Below are 26,483 nucleotides of genomic sequence, written 5' to 3'. Positions count from 1 at the left end.
AGGTCTACCTTTAATGAAATTATTTACGGAGCTGATCATAGTGATACCGTCCAGTTACAAAATTTATTGAAAACATTCTCTAGAATGTTCTAGATTACCTCAACCTCACTACTTATTGGTTTAGTCAATATATGTACCTTCACTAACTCATTATTATTACATTGACAGAGTTAGTGCTGATGTAGGAATTATTAACAGTAACTTATAGTGTTATATCAACACTAACAAACTAAAAAACAGAACAATACTATCATAAGCGAAGTTAAAAATTGTTAATTTCGATAATGTAATAAATAATAATCAAGCTTGTCCCATTGGTTTTAGATCTGTAGATATCTATACAATAAAATGATAGTAATATACATTTACTATATTATATTACCTCAAATGTACACCCTGTAGCTGATTAAAAATCTTCAATACTGACCCCTTCTGAAATTTCTATCAGCTTCAGACCCTTCTCAGGATCAACATCAAATACACACTATACATGTACACATATTGGGTTACCATGACAACATATATATGTACATGATTTATATACCATTTCTGTAATTATTCTATTAACACAATTCTTTCTTGTTAATGGGCAGAGTACACTCATCTACTATCTTGTGACCACCTCCCTGAAAGAAAAGAGAAAAGAGAGAGTCAATAATCATCATGTCCCTTACCTTAACAGTATGCTGCATTGCAATGACTTACTTTAATATCATCATTTGACACCAGATCCATAGCTCCGCCCATCCCTTTTACAATTTTCCCCTAGATTTCAAAAAGCCATTAACTGTAGTATAAATAATGTGATCATTACTGGTATCATCCAGTTGGCAAGAATCACCACACTTTGAGACTTGCATGGCACCCAAAACAGTCAGCTCAGATGGCCACTATCAAATAAAGGAACATAATTAAATTAAAATGATGTTTGATAAGGGATTACCCTCTTATCATAGCAAATGACTCGTCACTAGAGAAAAAGGACCCAGATGGTAGAATAGTGACAGTCTCTTTGCCAGCATTAATTAAATCAGCATCTTCTTCACCTTCATATGGATATGGCCCCTATAATAATAAGGTCACTATAAAATAGACATTGTCTATATAAACCACACCCACCAGTCCTAAGATACCATTTTCACTTTGCAACCATGACATTCATCCTTTAGGAATGTAATTACTGGCCAACATTGGTATCCCGATTCCCAAGTTGGCTGGATGGATAGGACTCAGGATATGTAACATCAAAAATATTAAGACTATCTAACATATTTCCAAGGATACCATACATGCCATCTTTAAATTCCAGAGCAACACGTCTTGCAATCCTCTCTCTGATAATAGCTCCTTTTACTAGGAACTAACTTAGTATCTGCCTCCTCTCTCTTTCGTACAGTTCGATGCTAAGCAATTAAAAAGTATAGAACTAATAATTATTATATAATATAATTTAGTTACTTCAATTCTTTTTTCAGATTTCTCTCCTTAATGACACGATTTACAAAATACTGGGTACATGGATATCTTCAGGTGCAAAAGAACCTATGTCAACAATTTCTTCAACCTAAAAAAATTGGATACATGATTTGTGCAAAGTATCACAAACTATTTAAAAATAATCTAACCAAACAACATTATTCATAACTCCTAGAACTATTATTCATGATATATAAACATTGTAGCATTCCATACATTCCAATGGTGCAGTTGACCCTCCTCACCTCATCAAAAAGGAGGAGGGCTAGCACTTTATACATACATACCTCTGCTATTGTAATAGGACTGGCTTTGGCCATAGGGGATATTAAAATTTTTAGCTGCATTTTGAACACTAAATTTCCAGCTCTGGTCAGACTTCCATGCTTTAATGAGAGAATAATCACCAGTAATGGCTTCCTAAGTACATAATTACGTCCATTAAACATTCGAGACTAGCGAATAAACAAGGGCAGATTTAATGAATGGACTGATTAAGAATTAGAAGAGATATTACCTCTCGTGGTTTGCTTTGCAATTTCGATATTCCTTTTTGCTATCATATTTATTGGGGATCCTCCATGATGAATTAGAGTACCATAAGCTGTTGGAGTGTAGAATGCTGGTATCCAGCACCTCCGCACGAATTCTCTCAGCCAAATTCCCTTGAGGAGTAAGTTCCACCTCTAGTTCACCAGATAAATATTGCCGCTCGAATTCAGCATTCTCTCCAACATAGGATGATGTCATATGTTTATTTGACGAGTATATAAAAGCAGACCAAGACCAAAGGTGTCAATACTGTTTGTGAGAGAGAGCCAGAGAGAGAGAGAGAGAGAGGAGAGAGAGAAGAGAGAGAAGAGAGAGAGAGAGAGAGAGAGAGAGAGAGAGAGAGAGAGAGGGAGAGGAGAGAGAGAGGAGGAGAGAGAGAGAGAGAGAGAGAGGAGAGAGAGAGAGAGAGAGATCATCACATACTAGTGTTGTTTTAGTTTAGCTTCATATAATTTTAGTTAGTTATAGTTAGTTTTTTTCTGCCTGTTGAATAATTTTAGTTTATTCTCTGGCTTTAGGAATAATTTTAGTTAGCTATAGTTGAGAAAAGTTAGTTAAATTTTATGCGTTATTAGACTAAAGATATTGCTGTTTTTCTTAAAAGTATTTTATTCTTTAAGTATGTATCTGTCAATCGGTTTCATCTATCACTTGATTCATACCCAGCCTTGGAAGGAGAATCTTGTTCCATCACTTGATTCATACCCAGCCTTGGAAGGAGAATCTGTTCCATTACTAAATCACAAAACTCCTGGTTTTCCACTATAATTGTTGCAACATTTGCACTACCAATTAATGTAGCTAACTTCTCAGTTATTTTCTAAATTATTTGATGTAAGAAGATTTATGCAGTATCAAAGCAAGGCTTAGTTGCCTGGTGTCTTTTACCATTACAAGTAGCTTTATTATCCTTAAGATTCTTTTTCTTTCTCCAATAACTACCTATAAGTATCATTTGCTCGGGTACTGTTTAAATTGGTTGGATTTTTTTCCTTTTATTTTATTCTCACATTCAACCTTTTTTGAGGTCTCAATCTTGCAAACATTATTGTTTGGTGCTTCATTATCGTCAAAAGTATTCCCCAAATTGGGTTTGCTTTGGTCTTCCAGTTGACATAGCAGACATAATAGAAGTTTCAACTTCCTGTCTTTTTACTGTCTACTGATGTATGCCCAGCACACAGTTGTATTGTGCATTGTGATAGCTTATTGTGTAGCCAAAGTGAAAGATATACATGTGCTGTATTGAATTGTGCTATCTTTCATTATAGTTAGGTTTTGCCATTATTGCATTAATTTTAGTTAGTTTTTGTTAGTTTTCTTGGGTTTCAAAAAACTTTTAGTTAGTAATTGTCAGATGAAAAAGATTTAGTTAGTTATGTTATTTAACTAAAAGTAAAATAGGCTAAACTAAAAGGGTTTAGTTTAGTTTAGAGTTAACTAAAACAACCACTATCACATACATTATATTCTTACCCAGCAGTATCACTGACTACAGTCAGTTCAGTAGGACCAGTCTTAATTAAGGCTCAATTAAATTCCCTCTGGATACCACATAACCCAAAACCTATAATAAAAAACAGTAACGATATACATCATAATGACATCATATATATTTAAGACCTCATAATTACATCATATTAATACATACCTCTACTAGTAATTTGATCCCACTTTTAATATCTTTAACAGCTTCTACAGAGCTCTCGTAAAACTCACCTGCTTTCCACTACTCATGGATATACAGCGAGACTGTGGTAATGGTTTGGTATCATTAAATCAAGTCAGTGCCTATAGGTCCAAGAGGAAGACCATAGTATGACTTCCTACCCAGACTATTGGCACAGTTCTTAAAATCAATTCCTACAAGATCAACTTACATGAACTCAACTCATATGAAATCAGCTACTCTTTTAAGGTTAAATTTAATTCGATATCAAATTCCAAGCAAAATCTAACCTCAAGAATGGTAATGTAATTCATAAGCTATTGAGGACCACAAGAATGTTTACATGTAGTAAGATTCAAAGTTTAGTATCAAGTTTTTAATCCATGCAACATGTCAATAAAAATAGTTGCAAAATCTACAAGAGATCATCAAACAAAGGATTAATACAAATATTCTACAAAATTCATCTACACTTAGGTGCCTGAAATTGTTTGACAAATGGTCTCAATTCACAGGAATACCCACACTACTCTTCTAAAAAAAGCTTCTAGAAGAAAATCTTCCATCAATCATTATTGAGGTTTCAGAACCAGAGAAGATTATAAAAGGAAGATTCCAATGATAAAAAGTTTGATCAAATATCTTGAGTTTAACAGAAGTCACAGCAGTCATTTTTCTTATATACGTTTATTATTAAGTAAGAATTCGTATCAATATTACTAGAAGAAAATTAATTAATTTCCGTCTCGAGGTATTTATGCAACTTACAACTATACTAATTAATATTCATTATGCTGGTAATCCTATAACCTTAAATAACAATACACATTGTTTTGTATAAAACACTACTCCATAAACATGAACCCTTAACCCTAAGCTACAATCTTGAATCCTATGTTTAAAGGGCACTAATGAGAGTTTCGTTTGTGAAGTTGATCCGCGTATAGACATCATAGTAACTGAGGAACATTATAACATTAAATACTACTTACTTGAACAATAACAAAGTAGAGATGTGTCGGTCTAAGAGCTCGTAGCAAACCACCACAAGATAATGCAAAACGGATAAGCATAACTTGTTTAGAGTAAAAAGTGGTAGCCACGCCCATTCATTTAAATATAAACAAATAAGGTCACGTACATGCATGAACTTTGACAGGTCAAGATGCAGATGCTCCGACAGGTTCAAATGATCTAGAAGGACATACATGCACGTTCTTTGACAGGGCGACCTTCGGAGAGGGAAACCTGGGGAACTTTCAAGTGTCAAAAGGCAATGTCACAGCAGAGAGAAGATGGGAACCTGACTAATGAAGCAATAAAAAAAACTACATAGAAAATTGAACTTATGCCTCAGATTGTTCTGCTAACAGTAAAGAGAAGTATTAGGAAAAAGGCTGGCAACTAGCATTGAGAGAAGAAGAATATGCTATGAGAAGAAAAGTCGGGACCAGTTTGTAATATTTTTTTCAGTTTCTTTTTTATTGTCTTACAAAAATTATAATAATGTTTTCAGTGGGGAGGTATGTACAATCAAACACTGAAAAAATTACAAATGTGCGGTTGTTTGCCATGTTGACCCAACATCAGGATGTGTCTGTGTCGTTGATCAAGGAAGTAAAAAGATGGGGTCAATGTCACATGATATTAGTGATATCTCATGTGCAGTATCACCTGGTTACTCTATCACTGATTTTAATATTACTTAAATGTCTGTTAAAAAACCAAGGGGAAACAATCTTATGTAAGTATGAAACCACACCCACTACTATACACAATCTACCAGCAAAACAAGAAAATTGTAGCATTACAAGGACATTGAATTATAACTCAACCTGATTTACAAGGTAAACATGTTTGTTATATGTTCCATCTCTCTGTTGCTATCTCCCCCCCCCCTCTGTCTCTGTATCTCTCTCTCTCTAGACACTGTATGATATCCTTTATAGGAGAGTTGTCCTCCCATTAGTAAATTATAAAGTGTTGGTAGAAAACAAATGTCTTGACTGTAGACACAGTAAAAGAAAGTTTTATATGTGGCTATCATGTGATATGAATCATGTGATCCATGTCATGTACAGGTTGCGCAGCTAAGCATTATGCTATGATATCTTCTTATAAATAGACAACTGGTATTGTCTTTAACATAATTCACATAAAAGATATATTAAATGGTGCTGTAACAAACTTAAAAAAGGAAAAACTGAAGTAAGAAACCTGGACATAATGGATGGAGGAATAGTTGAATCAATAGATGGATATAGAGGATCAAGAATTCATTTATGGACAAATAGATTTATAATTGAATATAACTATGACAAACCTATTATGTCATATTGTTATCTAGGCCTCATAATTATAGGAGGTGTGATAGCTATAAATCAAGTTTGTGATGAGCTGAAAAACTAGGGTCCCGCAATCACCTAGCGAGAGTTGTCATGACAACAGATGTAACTCTCAATTAGGATAAAAAAAGGGTATTGTTAACATTTTCACTGTAAATAAATGAGAAACTGATATTCTAATTATCATCTTTCATTGATATTTAAAAGACAACAATATACCTTTTCATTTGTTAACAATTGAGACAAATTTAATAATAAAATAATTTTCATTTTTAAAAGAAATTGGTTTAAATAATATTGATTATATTAAAGTTACATTTAAGTGATAAATGTAGACATGATGTGGGCTTTACTTTGAGAAGACTTACATCAGAAAACATAGGTTCAATTTGAATCATCTTAAAAGCTAACTGATTTAGAACTATTTTTTAAAACTTAAAACAACAACAAAAAATGAATAAATAAAAAGGTTTAAAAAGTAATGGAATATAGGTTACTAATTATCTAGACATGGGAATGATCGGACAGGCAAAGGTGATCCAAGTCAGGATGGTTGTTCTTTTAAACATGTTTGGTATAGAGGGGACTGTCAAGTTTTATACCAAATAAAAACATAACAACATGAACATTATAATTGAGGTATATTGACATAAGTAATCCTATTTCGGAAAGCTATATTAATCAATTAATGAAAATTTAACCATATAGTTTTTTTTAAAAAAAAGATATAATATGATGAAATTAAAGAATTGTTTCTTGTAAAACTAACAGGAATAAAAATGATGGATAATGTTATGTTGTAATAACAATCAGCATAATTTATAATAATACAACAGCAATGGTAGGATAAACTGATTGTAGTTGGCTATTAAAGAAGTAATACTAAAGATAAAAAATATTACAGTTTCAGGTTTAAAGATGTATTACAGTTTGAAAAAAGTTACCAGTTTCAAAAGAAATTGAATTTCTAAACTTATTCAAGAAATTCAATTCTAATGTGAATTGTATAATAATTAACTTAATATCTTTGAAAACTAAAGTTACAGATTGACTTTAAAAAAATGTTTTTTTAAAAAAAAATTAATACCAAAAGATAAAAGAAAAATAAACAAAACTAAAAAACAAGCTATAAAAGAAATAAATAACAAGCTATAAATGAGAGAAAACAATATATAACCATACAAAAGAGAAAATTAAGAAAAAAAAATATAAAAAAGAACAAAAAACTAAAAAAGAAAAATATTTTTTAAAAAAAAATTGAAAAAAAACTTTTTGAAACTAAAGTAAGATTGACTTATTTAGTGAAACTGTTTTTTTAGAACAAACTATTAAAAACCTTTGAAAAAAAAACCTTTTAAAAAATAAAACAAAGAAAAAATATATTTAATAAAAGAAACTGTACTGCACTGCCCGGGCAGTGCAGTAGTTTCTTTTTTTTTTGAACTGTGTGGGTTGAGTGGGGCCACAGAAATACAGCAAGTACAATAGTATGGTAGAAGAATGGTCTAAGGGGATGGGGGGGAGGGGAACAAGAGGGAGGAGCTAATACAGTAGATGCAAAGACATACAGGACTGGACTGACTATGGGCATTTAATTGAAAATGAACTAGTGCAATAGTTCAATTAGTTCAATAAAATCAGAGTTTAATTAGGAAATAAAAAAATTGAAGTACAATATTCAATAATTAGCAGTTTTTTCAACATATAATGGTACTAAGTTGGCGCCAACATAGGGTTTTAAAAAGCACAAAAACAACAGGGTGTAATCAGATTTTTCTAAAATGTGCTAAACTGGAATCTTAGAAGAGCAAAGATGGAGTATATGCAACCTGAAGCTGTGAAGAAACAGGAGGATGTTTGAGGATAACAAGATGCTGTCTCTGAGAAGAGTTGCACTGAATATTCTTTGCTCAGATGATTTCTGGAATATCCAGACAAATATCACTCAAGAGAAGGTGTGCAAGCTTATGCCAAGGTGATGAAGAACCACCTTGCCTATCTCAAGGTTCTGGACAAGAAAAAGGGGAGAAAATTGATGATCCAGATGTGAAATACTGAACCGTCAACTAGTCAAATGGAAAGAGCTAGGGAAGTATGCAAAAAGATTGCCAGTGAAAAAAACTTGAAAAAAAATAAAAGTTAAGATCTGACTTTTTTAGTTGCAAAACTGTTTTTTAGAAACAAACTATTAAAAACACCTTTGAAACTAAAGTCTAAGATTGACTTATTTTAGTGAAAACTGTTTTTTAGAACAAGGGAACTATAAAAAGACAAAACTATTTAAAAGAATTAAACTATTTCTTAAGAAAAATAAAACTATAAAAAAATTCCAGAAAAAAAACAAATGAAAAATTAAAAATAAAAAATTAATATCTCTGTAGTTAAAGCGTCCCAAGAAGTCCAGTGAAGGTCTCTAATCCACCAAGAAGTCCAGTGAAGGTCTCCAAGTCACCAAGAAGTCCAGTGAAGTCTCCAATACACAGAAGTCCAGTGAAAAGTCTCCAATTCAACAATAGTAGGGTGAAAGAGAAGATGGAGAGTTCCCAAGAGTCCAGTCAGTCTGCAGTTGAGAACATAGAGGGAAGAAAAGAGAAGATAACAACTGGATACTAAAGAATGGATGAAAAGTGGATGGATGAATGGAAATGACAGGAAACCCTTTTCATCAGTGCTGCCTCCTGCAGGAAAGAAAAGAGAGTAGTTATGAACTGATGGTGACAATGAGTGGATTAGAGAGTGAAGATAGACAGAGGAAGTGAAAAAAGGACCCACCAACCTACACACACCACTGCACCACACACACGCACCCTAGAAGATCCAAGCTGCCCCCCCGCCACTCGCGGCCTGAGCTATTAAAAAAAAATTTTTTTAGGCCCGAGCGGCAGGAGGGAGATAATTTTTAGGATTGTATGAGTGTGTGTATGGTGTATAGGCTGAATAGCCCAAAAAATAAAATTAAAAAATAAAAAAGAAGAGGCAAAGAAGGCTTGAAGGAAGTAGAGAGAGAGAGAATGGACAGGAGAGCACTCATCTTTTTCACAAGATAGAACATCAGAGAATTCGAATGAGAACAATCAATCATCAATGAACTGAGAAGAATCAAAAATCAGTGAACTGGACCATCAAATATTGAAAACAATCAAATCCATGAGAAACTGAACAATCAAAAATATCAGAGAACTGAGAACAATCAATCCGGAACGAGTGAACTGAACTGAAGAATCAAACTATCAGTGAAACTGGAACAATCATGAAAACCATTAGGAGAACTTTTTTTTTTCAACATTGGAGAAATCAAAAGCATATCAGTGAAAAAATAATCAAGGAACTGACAGCAAAAATGGAGAACTGAACAATCAAAATATCAAACTGAAAGAATTCAAAATCAGTTAACTGGGAGAACTGAACAGTGACAAATCATATATCAGAGAAAAAAAGAACATCAACTGAGGAACAATCCTAAGAACTGATCAAGAATCAAATATCAGTATAAGAGAACTGAAACAAAGCTAAGCAATCCAATGGAGAATCAAATCTAGTATGAACTGAATAAGACAAAATATCATAGAAACCGAAAACAATCAAGTACAACCATCAGAGAAACTGATGAACAAGCTCCCCCCCCCCAAGCAAAATATACAAATTAACTGAAATAAACAAAACCCCAAGCAAAATATCAGAGAACTAAGAACCAAGGTAACACAAAATATTCAGAGAATGAAGAACAATCAAAAAAAAAAACATTTATCAGAGAAATGAGAACAAGCTAGCAAAATAAAAGAGAACAGAGAACAATCAAAGACATAAAACACAAATAGTAGCGATGAAGACCCACGGGGGTCTGATACCTTGTATAACCTTGAAATATGAAGTCTTTTATGTTATCAAGAGATCTCTGTCATGCTTCATTTTGACTACACAAGACACAAACCTGTGACCATTTCAATTTGGCGGGAAATTCTGGCACACTTAATTGGCTCGGTCCGGCGTGTGGTCTAGTAGTGGCTGATATTTTCCCGCAATAATAATGGTGGTCACGGGTTTCCTTGCTAGGCGTGTACACATGCTCTTGATATATTTTGTGAGCGGCTTTGTTAGCTTTTGCCAACATCTCTTTGTGGCAGTCAAACCCCAACACAATAACCTATTTTCAACATCATTAAGGGACCCCTTTGTCACTGTCTTGAAAATAAGACAATTAACCCATTCCCTGCCAGTGTGAAAAAAAAGAAAGCAAAACATGTGTTGCTGATATTAAATTTAGAGTATACTACAAATGTCGTCAAGCAGAAGGGAGTAGAATGATTAAGTGCGAAGCTGGAAAGACTGATATTATGAAGGATTGTGCTGATGTCTCAAAGAGCCATTTGGCAGACCAAGAGGCACATATCATGCATGGATACTGGCACTTGTGTAAAAACTCTTAATCATTACCTATATTATAATAATAACCTATAATTGCATAACATATGCTGCTTTATTTAGCTGCCAAAAAGAGACTTCGGACCATATTTTGCGGCCAAAGGTGGGCCTATCTCTGGGAACAAATTTTGCAGTATAGGTCCAAATTAGGCAGCAAAATGGGGTCCTAGGTCAAATTTAACTTGCTTAAATTGGACCTAGGTCCAATTTTAACTAGGAACAAATTTGCCATGACAGTTCCTTCAACTGATATGTGAGTATAACCCTTCTCATACTTGTGTTGTTGCACAACCAGTGCTAAAGGAATCAAACCTAATATAAAAGTTCATATTTGTGCGCTTAGCACAAAAGGTCAAGATGTTGTTACTACTGTTGTTTATCTGTCCATTGATCCATCAAATTTTTCTATCCATCCATTCATACAACCTTTATGTGGAAAGTCTAACGTCCATCAATCTTTGTCAAAATGGTAGTTGGAAAGAGTGTTCAATGTTAAATAAACGGGAAAAACGATAATGAGATGAACAGATAATAGATGAACAGAGGATGGATGGATAAATTGATTAGAAATATCGAATGAAAACTAAAGAATATTTGATTTATATTTTCATAATGTACTATTTGACGACTGTTCCATCATAAAGGTACTGAGAGGTTTAATGACGAGAGAGAAAATATACACATTGGTTTATATTAAAATGAAATCATTATTGTGAAACATACAGATTAAGATTACACTAATCTGGATGTAGTTCAAACTTGTAGTAGTGTTATATTATTAAACAATACGACCAAAGTCTAAACCAGTAGGACAGCAAAGGTTTTCCCTCTTCTCTCTCTTGCCAAGTTAAAAAAGAAATCATTTTGTACCATTATACATGCAGGGCTAAAGGATCATCCACTGAATTATTGTGGTTATTTGGGAAAACATGATTTCCACTATATTTAGTGTGTAAGGCCATAACTAATAGAGAGCAATAGCACCATCATATAAACCTGAAGTTTCTATGGAAGGTTATATAGTTTATAGAGGTAGTGTAATTTTACTATTATGTAGTTCCAAAGCAGAAGAGAAAATAAAAGGCCACGTATATTATGTATCTTTATCCCAGTAGTAGTACTAATGATAGATCTCATGTTACCAGTTGAAACAATGAGTACTTGCAGAGCTAGAAATAATTGGAAATGTCACAAAGACTGACAAGAATATTCATTTACAATCTATAAACATTTAAATAACTATTTGCTCATGTGTGCATTAAGTAAAGATTGTAGGCTTGTATTTCTGGAAGGCGCGACTATAAACTTCTCGAACAATGTTGTATAGATAATTAACTGGCTTCTTTGCTTCTAATTCACTCTACCTGCTCTTCAACAGGAGAACAAGATAAGTGTTTGCACATTAGCTATAATTAGGACCCCTCCCCCCTATGGTGAAGAACATGTTCACTGCACATGATAAGCATGTAATTACCAACCGAAAATTTAGAGTGTATTACTGTTTTGATATACGTTAAAATAAACACAAAAGGTACAAGATGGCCAAGCCTCAAGGTATCGCTTGTATTATATGATTTTAATGTCCTTTTTTTGGTCAAACCAAGCTACGTCATCTTGTATTTAATATCTAAATTCCTTCGAGTCGTAGATTTTTGTAGATCAGGCGAGACTGAAGAGTCAAGTCAGATTTTCATGGACTTTGATACGTTGAAGACTAGATGAAGACATACTTACTCTGATTAAAACCTGAGTGACCCAGCGGCAGATAAGATCATTTTTACTGTCTTTTTTGGTTAATATCATTCTAACATCATTTTCTCATTGGATATGTAACCTGGACTTTTTACATGTGGCATACATTGGTAAGATCTAATGTTAAAATAAGAGATTCATTGATCCGGGATGGTAGTAGTACCTAGTTTGGTGTTGATAACCCCGAACATCCTCTCTTAGTTCCAATATTAATTTGGGGTGTGACTAATATCATGATTGAAAGTTTTTAACATCCCATGTAACAAAATAAAAAAATTTATCATCTCTAATTTCTTTTATTTAGGAGACAATAATATTAATTTGCATATCGAGGTGTATACATATAAAAAAACTCGTCAGCCATTATTTTTTATTTCGATTTCTGTTACTTTGCAAACACCTCCTTCTCTAATCTATCTATGGTTACCATGGACACCAAATGGAATGTTTCCAGGGATATTTGTATTAACAAACGGTCCTTTATTATGCTCCGTGTTACTTACACGAAGTCAAGTAGTACCACACTCTGTGGATAAACTGACGTCATTGTTTATTCCATATGTCACCCAGCTTTTACAACTTGGGGAATAAGATGGTAATACTAGTGTTAATACCTAATATTAGTAATTATCATAAAATTGTAGGTTTTTCTACTCCCAAGCAAAACTTTGTGCTATGTTCTGAACAAATAGAGCCTGGACCGAGAGATGTGGCACAGAAGTATTATTGGCCTGTATCTTTTGGCAAGAATTAGTATTGTTTTTTTTTTTTTTTTTTTTTGCTGGTTTTTTTTTTTTTTGTATTATTTGGTCTGGTTAATTTTATATGTACTCCTAGTAAAATAAATTAGTTATTATACCAAATGAGTATGGACTGTTTCAGGTAATGAATTTGGCGTAGACAAAGAGTTATTGAACAGATTATATGACTATGCTTCAGATTTGTTGAAAGATCTAAGAAAGTTTATATATCCAAACTATGTAACGTGTTTGGAACAAAATATTTTGGACTTCTTTTCTTTCTGTGCATACTATCTTGCTATTTTACATCTATTACAACATCGTACTTAGTTTTCATTGGTAAGTTTCTTCATGTGATTGCACATGATTTTTATATGTTTGTCCCATTAGAAGGAAGGTCATATGCTAATGTGTCTAATAGTGTTTTTATTCATAGGTTGTTAAATGGTGCCACATTCTACATTGATGTTTTTTTGACCAGATTATTATATTGAAAATAGGAAAAAAATGATAAAATAAGAGCCCTATGCTGTTTTTATGAAACATGAAATACATATATACATAATAACTATGTTACTATTTTTTATACTATCAAATGATTTCTTTTTAGAGGATATTATTCCTTGTAAAATAGAACACCTGATATCAACCATAATCACTGAGACAATAATTACAGTTAATGTCACCTCACAGCAGAGGCCTAGCTGTGAGTTTTTAGAAGCTGGTCAACTATTTAGTCATTTCTTAGTAACAAATCTATGTTATAATTATATTAATCAATTAAATTTTTTTTAATAGAGTGGCAACTTTTACAGTGATTTCATAAAACTTCATAACTATTTACAGAATATGACTCAAAAGGACAATATTCTAGCACAAGTCAGTGTCTCATTGTCCATGGTCTTTCCTTAGCTTGATGTTGTGTGATAAGCTTTTCATTATTTTCTGTGAAGGCAGTAATCCTTGTGGTGCACCGCCTTCACACGATTCAACTTGTCTCTTTAATACCAGAATCATACTCATCAAAAAAAATCTCCTTGAGGGCCTTCTCCTTGTTTTCGCTTACTCCCTCTCTTAAATTGATATCATTCTTTTCCCATCTTTCTTCTCTCTTCTGAAGAGCTAAATCTACATGATGTTTAAGTATAGCTAACTTGGTATCTTCTGCCTCTCTATAAGGATTTTTGAAAAAACGGATCCAGGTGTGTGCTTCAACAACATACCACTATGAATTTTACTAAGCTGAGGTAGAGGAAAGGTTATCATCTACTCGACAATTCTGAATGGAAGTTTCTGATTCACCTCTTACCCTTGGTCTCATTAGCGGTTTAACAGGAGGATATCCTCTTTGCACTTGTTTCAGAGCTACTGTCGTTATCGCTTAGTTGGCATCAAAGAAACTTCTACCAGATTCTTCATTGACCTCTTTATTCAAGATCAATATTTTTCTTGATGGTGTTAATAGTCAGGTGATTTGTTTCCCTTCCCTTTTTAGTAAGATCTTTAGGTTGTGGTCACATTTATTCTTGAGTGTTTTTTCAATTTCCTGAATCACTCATCAACCATTAAGAGTCAGTATCATATTCTCCCAACAAACTACGAGATGTTGCCATTTTTGGCAAAAGATAACAGTCATATCTAAAAAGAGCGAGTCTTAGAGAAGAGATTTAACCATTGGAAAGTAGTTTTGGAGATCAAAGGTTGCTATAGGAATATGTTCTATTGGTTTAGTATGAAAAGATAAGTCCTAATTTTGAAGATCCAAATAACTTCTTTTCTTTCCCTTGTCTTTGCCCTTTCCTTTAGAAGTGCCACTCCCACTGGGTTGAAGGTAGTGATTCCAATCAGCAGCAGTGAAGGCGTCAAGCATACGAAGATGCTGTCCTTTTCCTGAATGCTAAATTAACTAATCTCGCTTCAAACTTTTGGTCCAATTACTTTACTGAAGGTTCTGTTAAATAATTTTTAATCCAGTTTACAATAAAAGCAGATGAATGATTCCTTTTTTAGTTTCGCAAATTCTTACAATATTGCCTTTCTTAGGAGATATGGAACGAGCTAAATAGAGGAAAGAATTGGAGTTGTGAATATGGAAATCAAGTTGATATAGTATTGTTTAATAAAAACTGACATGAACGGTAAGAAACGAATTACTTACGTCCTTTTTTTAGGTCCCACCAACTTCTGGGATATTGTATTTGTGCATTGGTCTATTTTGGAGGGAAGAGATGAATTTGAAGTCATTGCTCTCTTCAGCCCTTGAAGCCATAGTGATGGGCGTGGTCAAAATTTTCCACGTGCATCTTCTAATGCTGAGTCGTCCCCATTCGTTCCTCTCCTCTGTCTTATCCTCATAAAGCTAAACTAGCATGACGCAGGCTATGAAAACTGGCGATGACAGGACATATGTTAGTGTAGCAGAGCTCAGTCGAAGCGTAGGTAAGTGATATCTGGGTACCACCCCCAAATATATCTAGATGTTAACTCTAGTGTTAGTATCAAATTCGGTGTCCCTAATGGGATTAGAATATTTCTGTTTTTAGCTGATTAGGCTCCCCCTTGTCTAACCAAGAGAATATTGACAAATAAGACGTTTTTCTTTGAATTGAATGAATGTTTTTAAAATTGTTATCTCTTTTTCTTTAAAGGTTCATTACATCACAAAACATTATGTAAATATTCTCACTGTGAACATTAATTGATCACATGCTTTTGTCTACCGTGGTACAGTTTCTTATAAAGCAATTATTGCATTCCTAAGCATGACAAACCCAATCCACACACGACACCTCTCACACACCCACAAGAATCTAAGGTAAAATTTCAGCTGTCATTGTTTCAGATTTAATTGACTCATGCTAAAGTGTTTTAAAACTAAAATTCACCAACTTTTGCTTCTATATTCAGAGATATAAATATTATAATTAATATTATTTTTATCTGTAGAGTTAAGTATTCCATTATTGAAGCTTTGTTGAAATTATGAAAATAGTTATGCCAAAGATTCAAGTGGCTCCACCCATTCCCTTCCCCTCTTAATACATGTTATTCTGTTACCACAATTAAAGGGAAGACCAGCATTAGAAGTATTAAAACCTGAACAATACAGAATCAATTTCCACGTTTTCCTGCTCGTATTGATACCATGAGGAGGGTGGGAGTCCCTGTATTAAAAAATAACTATATTTGGGGTACTCCTGGGATTGTTAAAACACAAAATGGTAAGATACCATTCATTATCAGTAGAACCCTCTTATTATAAGACACAAAGTAACAATTTTAACTATTGTTGATAGTTTTAGTATTGTTTAGTTTACTTTTTTGCTTTTTAGTTAGAATTAGTTTTTGGGCCTTAAAAGAATATTTTGGTTAAAAACGATTATAGTCGTATATACTTATCTGTATTGCGGATAATTTTGTTATCTTAATGATGTTTTCCTAGCATTACCTTTTCTCCAAAGTAAGGAGCTTTTATTGTTTTTGGACTGAGCTTCAGTCAGTATCGTATTAGCGCTAATCCCTTAATTAAGATACTGGCACTGAGACTACGTTCAGTCAGTATCATCTTAGTGCTAACTGCTTCAGTTAATATACTGGCACTGAGACTACTTCAGTCAGTATCATCTTAGTGCTAACTGCTTCATTAAGAAATACTAGCACTGAGACTACTTCAGTCAAGTTTATTAGAATAGGAAATGAGAACTACTTTTAGTCAATGATACAGTTCTGTTTCATTACTAGTAACAATGTCATGACCAAAAACTCCTTATTATGTTCCACTGGTGTGGGTAGGGTTATGGGTGACTGTTTATATGTGGGTGACTGTTTATGTGTGGGTGTGGTACTGTTTTTTATCTCGTTAGTATCAGTTAGCTGTAGATCCTACTATTACCGTGTCATTTTGGTGTGTGGCATGAGGGTATTTATATTGATACTGAGGGTAGGCTTTTATCACTGAGAGAGTTGTTACAAGATAGCTAATGCTACAGTCAGACATATACAGAGTGTAGCAGACAGCACAGGTGATCAAGGTAAGTGCGGACTGGATAATTTGGAGCAAATAATATTTTTTTTGCAATTAATATTTAAATTTTTAAATATCTTTTTTTGTTAGCTCTAATAGATGAAGCCAGTCAGGTACAACTCTGGAACCATATTAAAGAGAATCATTATTATCGTTGTCATAGTTAAATTCAATTAATAGCACCTATCAATTTTTACATCAACTGTAGCACAATGTGAGAACAAGGTGAGTACTAAATTACAGTGACAGGTGATAGGGGACTATTTATGTGAAGTGGGTGGGCTATTGAGGTTGTGGCAATTAATGAAATAAATAACTGAGAAAATTGTAGGATAACCATTTTGCTATTAGTTTTTTATATTTTCTGTTAAAATTTTTAAAAAGATATTTTGTGATTTGTATTGTAATGGTGACTAACATCATTTTACACTTAACATTACATTAAATGTTAAATGATTAATCTTACTGCTGTCTACATAGCTTTGTATTATAAGAGTACTAATACAGAATATGAACACTTACATTAAAGAAAGAGAGATCTGGATAATCACTACATCAGAAAGATTGTAAGAAATAGTTCATTTTTCTGTACAAATATTTAAAGAAATATATACATCTTATAAACTATAAAATTTAAACCATTTCTTTGAAAGATTGTTTATTCTTCTCTTAATGGCTCAGATGAAAAACAAGAAAGACTTTATATTTTTACTATGTCTGGTTATAACTTGCTTATAACAAGTTTATTGAGAAATAGTCATATCAATCAGATTGTCTTTAACAAAGTGTTTGAATCAATATAGGATTATACTGTATTGGTGTTGTAATATTATTATGTATTGTATATATCACTAATAGTATTATATTAATAGATTAGACGTAAAGTAGTCCACATTCTTTTGCAAAAGCAATAGTAAAAATCAAAAGTATAAAATATTTTTACACATGAGTCCAATACACACCATCATTGAGTAATTAATTATCCCTTTATATGCTCCTGTGATATGGGTCATTCTTGTGGTTTTGTGATCAATACCATATTTGGTCAATAACTCTAGAATAATGATGTCAACAGCTGCTGATTTTAGTATTGGCTATATTATATTACTACAGAACAGCTCTAATGTAATGATCATAAAAGGTCATATGTTTGAGGCCTGACTGGTGATGTTTTAGCCTCCTCCCTGCAACAAATGTACATATTTGAATCATTTTCTATTATATTATATACATTTGTATTTAATGCAATGATAATGATTCTGTACTTTATAAATGAGAATAGATCTTGGTCAATTGTAGGTACTCGCATATTATGTTTAATGTAAGAGCCTCTGCATATCATATTGAAGACTGGCTAAGGGATTAACTTGTATAGAACATGACGCTTTGATTACATTGACAATATAAGGTATCATTTAATTTAGTTATATTATAGTTTATAGGCTATACATACAATAGATAACAATGTGCTATGTGTTCAAATTGGTCTATTATGTTTCCCATAAGAATCTTTCTAATCGGTCTATTAGTTTCAATAGTATCTTTATTAAACATTGGCAAGTGAGTGTTTTAAATAACAGACAAATTAATAGTAGCCAATCTTCCTTAGTTACTGTACTATAGGATGATTTGGAATGGTCTTTGTTGTCATGGCAACATTTGAACGTCATGTGTATGCAAACTCATTAAGTAAATAATGTAAGGCAAAATAGAATATTAATTTTAAAAACATGATTACTTTATTGTAAATATATTTTGATGAGGAAAATAAAGTGTTGTATATTTAACATTTACTCATATTTTTATTGCTACATTGTTTTACTGTTTGTGTTTTTTATTAGTTTATATTTCTTCTTCTAAATTAAATGTAGTCACACCCACCAATTATTCAGGCTAACTATCCAATATTGTTATAGTAAAACTGTATTGTACTAAATCATGTTCCTATACAATACATAGAAAATATATTTAAAGTTGTCTTTTTGAGTTTGGTATAACACAAATGAATAACATTTATTGAAATATTCTCGAGTCTAGTCACTAATGTTATCTTGATATTAACCCCTTTGTGACAACACTTTGACGGTATATATAAACAGCTGACTAGCTAGCCAGTCCAATACACATACTATATGATGACACATGTACTTATATGTAAATATTATATGTTGTATATGGCATTAACTGTCCATATTGTATTATAGGGTGGTTTGGTGTTGTTGACAGCATTGCTAGTCCTTTTTAGACAAGGTTTCAAAGACAATGGACAACGTAATCGTCTTCTAAGTGGCTTAGCTCAGAACTTTATCAAGCTAGCTACTGATCATGATCTGGCTGTATGTTGTAAGACATCACCAATTCTTTAAATATTACATATTTTTTGTCATGTTTGAAGCATTTGAAGTATTTTTGTATTTTGTTTTGTCAACATGTCTCCTCCACCTTCCATACATACATTTATTTGATATTTAATTATCCATTCATCCATCCATCCATCCATCTATCCTCCATCCATCCATCTATCCATTAGTCCATTGATTTGGTCCATTAGGTGATTCTAACCCAACCAGCCGATGACAACACGAGTACATGGAAACAATTCTTCTCAACTTATTCCAGCTCTTGGTACACCACACACACACCCACACACACACACATTATAGCCTTGATCTACTCTACTTTAGGTGAGAAGCTGGGGTCATGCTAGTACTATTCGTATCATATTGTATTGGGAAGGAACCGATCGTTTGGCTCTTCTTTACAAATCTCCATCTCATTGTGAAACTGTCGTCCCCTATCTATTACTGTAAGATTTGTCATTCAAATTATATACCTACCAATTATATTACATGTAATCTGTTTATGAACACACATATATACATGTACATGTTTAATTACCGCCAAACTCCATTGTCTTTTTTTTAGAAGACGGTATAAGAGATGTACCAGAAAAATTAGTGACTCCAGTGGTCTTAAATCTTTCTCAGTTCACTTGTTACTTCTCAACACTAGAAGATGAACTCGCTCTAGAAGAGGAAGATGACCATCATCTTGTGAATTAATACAACAAAAGTCCCTGAATATTGGAACACGATGTCATTTAGTTAGTAATACTACGGATGCAGATAAGAATACATGAAATACCAACTTGTAAAAGACTGCGTTCTGGAGAGTCCATAAAAGTTGGATTGTAGGACTATGATGACATTAAATGCTCACTTAAATAAATAAAAATTATTTGTCATTTTAGTGTTCCAATGAAGATACAATGATACAATAAAGAGATGGCTATATACTTGTGAAAGGAAAATGATTTTAGTTGTTCATATACAGTAGTTGGACACATTATTAATTAAGTAGGGTACGTTCATATTAGAATTTTTATGGCACAAATACAAGTTCTTTGATTGTGGTCAATTTTTTATTAATAGCTATGAATATTGTTTCACCACCTCCTAAATAGGCCACCGACATATTTAAGCCGCAAGCCAGACAAGTAGAACCAGTGTAACAGTTCAAAGGCCACTGCGAGCAGAGAGAGAAAAGTTTGAGAGCTATGGCGTCAGATTACAGTGATATGGACGAAGTTGCTCTGAAAGAGCTGGTAAGTTTGTTTACATTAAAATACATTTTGAAGAACCCAAGGATCGAGTTTAACCTTATTTTCTAGTATTTGCACAGTGGCCACGATAAATTTATAAGTATGTATTCTATTTTGTTAGCATAGCGTTTAGGGTGTTTGTATTGAGATTAAAGTCAGTCAGTTGTGATTCTTCTAGGAATAAAGCTAAAATTATATCATCACTCTTGTAGACACTACTAAATATAGTCATAAGCCCCCAAACAGCTATAATTCATTAGAGAACTACCGAGGGAGACTGACAAGTGTTTTGTGTAGTTAGTGTAGTGATCTCATATAGCAGAGGTCATGTATTGTCTTTATAAAAAGCCAATTTTTATGATTTTAAAATTGACTGATCAACTATACTGTTATCAGCTGGTTGGTTTTTAATATAGCATTGTTTTGTTTATTTCTCATTAAAAGTATAAATATAAAGTTGTTATTGAACACTCCAATTATAAATAGAGTTATTAATTTGCATTTAAGTTTGATAAGCTCATTCTTTGCGATTAAAATTTATAAAATTGTGTCCCTTTTTTCAACTATAGCTTGAAAAGGCCCGATGATTAGGAAACTCGTTCCAAAAATTAGAGCTGCTATTTCGAGAGTTTCAAAAGAAATCTGGACAAGGTATCAGACGGACAGACTGCAGCAGTCAATATCGTCGACCTGGGTTCCAAGCACCACGTTTGGTAACCATTTCCAAACCGGTGACGGGTAATGTACTTCCATCACGAGTGTGCAGATGGTAAACTCTTTTCAACCACCTGACAAAAAACATCCTGTCCATTAGCTATTTTAAATAGTAAAAGTGAAAAGTCACCAGTTAGAAAATCTAGCAAAGATTGCTTCCCCAAGTCATACTTATGCCTCTCAGTTTACCTCAGAGTTCAACCTGAAGACAACTGTGGAGAAAATCACATGGGTCTAGCATGTCAACAAACACCCACTGAAACTCCTGAACCAAGAGTGAGTTATTCTTTTTCTAGTTCAATTGTCTACTAAAGTGAAAATGAACTAAGTGATTACACTTATTATCACTACACACGAACAGGCTTCTTAGGCTTAGTTGTTTCTCCTATTAACACAACACATTATCTTATTTTGTTCCTTGTTGACACTTGTTATACAGATATTATATACCAAAAATAGACAAAATATAATATAGATGAATAGATTATCCAATTGGCTTGAACTAACTAACCAAGTATAGCCAGCTTATAATAGTTGCTATTGTAAACGATTTTTAGTTCTCTAAACCATTGAAGATGTATTTGTTATTGTAATTTAACTACATAATAGTCATTATTTGTAGTACAGTAGTAATGTAGTTAGTCTTGTAGCAATGAGGAAGGTATACTTCATAAAGTGTTTCTCAAGTAGTTTTCAAACTATTATATCTTAATTGAGAAATGTATTTGCATTTAACAAATGTTTTTTGACAGAAAAAAATGAAATTTATACAAGAAATTTAAGCCCTGTTGTTTTTCTTGTTTACACTAGTAATTTTGTCTAGTTATCGTTTCCTGCCTTATATAGTCCAGACCACGTTGTAATAAGTAGGAGACAACATTTCCTTTACAATAAGTTCCCACTGTAGTTTATATACACACCACTCTCTTGTTCCACTGTAAACAAAGCCTGGTAATATACTATTTAGTATGGTGAGTATTGGTGTTTATGCAGTCTAGTTCATCCAACCTCCCCATGGTACTCGGTAAATTTCTACCATATTAACATTACCTGGACACATTAGAGCATTTAATGTCTGCTTTGTGGAATCGAGAGAGAGAGAGAGGGGGGGGGAGAATCTAACAGTTTGAACTTACATGTCTGATGGGCAGACAGTCTGGTTTCTATACAGTTTTCATTTTAACTTGTCTTTGATCTGTGTGTAGCAGGTGCTATAGACTAGATGTTAAGTATTACATCATATTTTACCCTTTTAGTGTTGAAGCATGAGGTCTTTCTTAATATACAATTTATTTGTTCATAGTATACTCTTTATTTGTAGTAATTTTCATTATTATTGTATTTCACTACAGGGAACTGAAGATAGACGGTCATCTGAGCGTCATCTTTCAGTAATGTCAAGTTATCATTACTAATAATGTGTATCATTGAGTGATGCTTGTGTCCTCCTCCTAGTATTGTTTGTATGTATTTAAACTACATTTTATTTGAGTGTTTTCCTTCTTTGCATTCCTTGGTAATGTGTTAATTATAATATATGTATATCTCAAGTTACAGCTGGTTTAGTGCATTTTTAACCTTCAAAGTGTAAAGTAGTTTACAGAGTTAGATTATACTAGAATATACTGAAATATGCACTGTAGTTTACAAAAATATACTCAATATGCTACAATGTATGAATAGAATTGGAGTTATAATTTCATTGCAGTTGTATTGGAAATGAGTAACATGTTTTTTGAATTGTTTTTGTTATTAAAGTTGCCAGACCACTAAACCACTAGGAAGATGATCTAGTATTTGTGCATTTTTAGGTTATATTCTCATATTATGTGATATGTTTAGGCCAATACACAGTCTGAGCTCCACATGTCATGTTAGTAACACAGTCTGAAATCCATGTTAGGTTAATAACACAGTCTGAGCCTCATGTCAGGTTAATAACACAGTCTGAGGCCGCTGTTCAAAATTAATAACAACAGTCTGAATCCTATGTCATGTTAGGTAATAAACAGTCCTTAACTCCATGTTAGGTTAATAACACAGTCTGAACCCCATGTTAGGCTAATAACACAGTCTGAAACCCCATGTTAGGCTAATAACACAGTCTGAACCCCATGTTGTTAGGTTGATAACACAGTCTGACCCCATGTTATGCTAATAACACATCTGAACCCCATGTTAGTCTAATAACACAGTCTTTAACCCCATGTTAGGCTAATTGTTGTTACAACCCTAAACCCCATGTTTAGGCTAATACCAAGTCTAATCCCATGTTAGGTTCACTCTATTATGTGTCTATGTTTGTTAACATAATTTAGGTATCCTATTTGTATGTTATCAAATACTGTTTTATTAGTTTTACTTTATTGAAACAAATACTCCAGTCTATGATATCATATCGATTATAGTTAGTCTATGGTAATAATGTTATCACCTACTAACATTAGTAGTATAGTTTATTGAGTAACAGAACCTACTCCGTCACTGACTACATATTAGATGTATCTATCTCACTTACTATACTGTCATTATATCTAACTGCATGTAAAATAATTAGTAACTTGTTTATTTAGTACATATACAGTTTATTGTACATCTATTAAGATATATTCTCCTATATTATAGCTGTCATTATTAGATAATATAAGTGATGTAAAATAAGTAGTAATTGTTTATTTAGTACATATAAGTTATTGGCTATATTAATATATATATCTCCTATATTATAGCTGTCCTTATATTAGATAATACGTGATATTGAATTGATGTAATTTTAAAATTCCCTATTGTAGTCATGACTGAAATGATTCTCACATTCTTTGGCAGTCATCTATAGCCACAGTGTTCTAATTGTTATGATATGATGTTAAGAGAAGTTACTATTATAACCTATTAAGTCACTTATTCCATAGAGAATAACACGTGTTGTTGTAGTAGTACAGTGTATTCCTATTGATGGTAATGAAGACAACAGTAGAATAGAAATAGAAGAAATAACTATAAAGAAAAATTACACCTTGTGGGACTCAAACTCTTCCCACATTGGATATTGTAGTACATACTAAGATAAAAGTTGATGGTAGACAAGTTCATAATTCTCAATGTATCTTGGCAAAATCATGATTTTTTAATAGTATAATTTGTAAATATTATTATTATGTTTATTATGATATATTGTATTATATAATAATATTTGTCCTATTATTACATTGTTGTAAAAGGTACCAATCATGTCACTGTATACTCAGTTTTCTTTCATTTAAACTACATAATGAGCTTACAGAAGCAATGATATTACAATATTGTCTTGGTAATGGCTACTGTATTTTTCTCTGAGTAATATATGCATGTATGTAGTTTGACCTCTTGTATCAACGATATTATGAAACTATTACTATATAATTGTGTTCCTGAACTGATGGTCATTACTTTTGATGTATTACGTAACGTGTAAAGTGATTTGTCATCTGTACTAGTTCTAAAAGTATCTCAACCATCTGTGTTGATTAATGTTGGAGTTATTTGTATTGTAATGTGATTATGTCTTTAGTTACTAGAATACATTTACACACACAAACCACACACACACACATGCACATACATTGACTGTAAGCTTGGGAATGCTATAAATGTACTATATGCCTCTAACAGACCACACATGACATGTGTATCAGTAAACTACTACTCTTCAATTATCAATTTATGTTTTCTCTCTTCAGACTCACACCAGAGAGACATTTGAGCCACCTCCTCCCAGAGAACGCTCACCAACACCTGAACCAAAGAGCCAACTCCAGAACCACCTAAACCTCGTACACCTACACCAGAACCCCCAAAGAACCAACACCTACACCAGAACCTCCAAAAACCAACACCTTCTCCGGAACCCCGAAGAGAACCAACTCCTTCTCCAGAACCTCCAAAGGAACCAACCCCTTCTCCGGAACCCCAAAAGAACCAACCCTTCTCCAGAACTGAGAAAGAGCCTACACCTTCTCCAGAGCCTGAGAAAGAGCCTACACCTTCTCCAGAGCCTCCCAAGGAAGTAACCCCATCTCCTGAACCATAGAAGAAAAGATACCTTCTCCTGAGCAGTGGCTTTAGTAGAACAAACTCCATCTCCTCCTGTTGAATATCTACAGAACGTTCCTCTCACCAGAGGAGGAAGATGACTCAAGAGTAAGAAAGAAATGTAGCTATTAAGCTATTTTGCAGTGTTATGTACACACACCCACACACATATATTTGAATCACTGTTAAAACTGATTGTTGAGCTATTAAGCTATTTCCAAAGTTTTTGTATACATACATATCTATACATATATATATATATATGTATAGATATGTATGTTTATATGTATGTATGTATATACGTATAATATATGTATGTATATGTATAGAACAGAATTAAAGGACAAAAGAACAGAGCTCTCGCTGTGTTGCTGTTACTCTGAGTTTCACGCTGTCAGACGATCGCATAACGCGTGAAACTCGGAGTAACAGCAACACAGCGAGAGCTCTGTTCTTTTGTCCTTTAATTCTGTTCTAACCCGCTCTGTCTAAACGACATCGAGCACTCTTCAACAGACTTAGATACTTCAGTATGTATATATATATATATATATATATATATATATATATAGTACATATATATATATATATATATATATGTATGTATGTATAAATACTATTTCTGCTTTGTCATGTTGATATATCCTCCATTAATACCTCTTGTTGTTCTTATTTTAGTATTACAATCGTGGAAAATATGAAAAGATGAAGAGGAGTATTATGATGAAGATGATGATGAAGATGAGGAGCTACGACGTTTAGAAGAGAGAGAGTCTGAATCTGGGAGAAAAGGAAGTGGGAACATCGCTGTTGTACCTGATACTTGCTCAAACAGAAACAGGAATGGAAGAAGATAAAGACTTCCGAAAGAAACTTCGTCATACTGAAGATTCTAATATCAATACAGCAGCAGCATTTCCCACTCGTCGTGCTGCTCCAGAACAAGTAGACTTCGTAATGCTTCTTCGTAAAATGTACAGGCCCTGAGAGAAAGGACTTTAAAAGTGGTTCTAAAGCACAGTTGGATTTTAGGACTAATTTAAAAACCCAAAGTATGATACTATTAAGATATCAATACATTCTATTTGGACTAATAGCTAGTCTATGTTTGATAAGT

General features: G+C 33.1%; 1 pseudogene; it reads right to left on the bottom strand.

Annotated features, from left to right (window-relative positions):
• Positions 1-382: 382 nt before the first annotated feature.
• Positions 383-25,414, bottom strand: LOC121391423 (annotated as a pseudogene).
• Between the last annotated feature and the right edge of the window lie 1,069 nt (positions 25,415-26,483).

Source organism: Gigantopelta aegis, unplaced genomic scaffold (assembly GCF_016097555.1).
Source record: "Gigantopelta aegis isolate Gae_Host unplaced genomic scaffold, Gae_host_genome ctg2387_pilon_pilon, whole genome shotgun sequence".
Lineage (NCBI taxonomy): Eukaryota > Metazoa > Mollusca > Gastropoda > Neomphalida > Peltospiridae > Gigantopelta > Gigantopelta aegis.
This window is presented reverse-complemented; position numbering and strand designations above follow the sequence as displayed.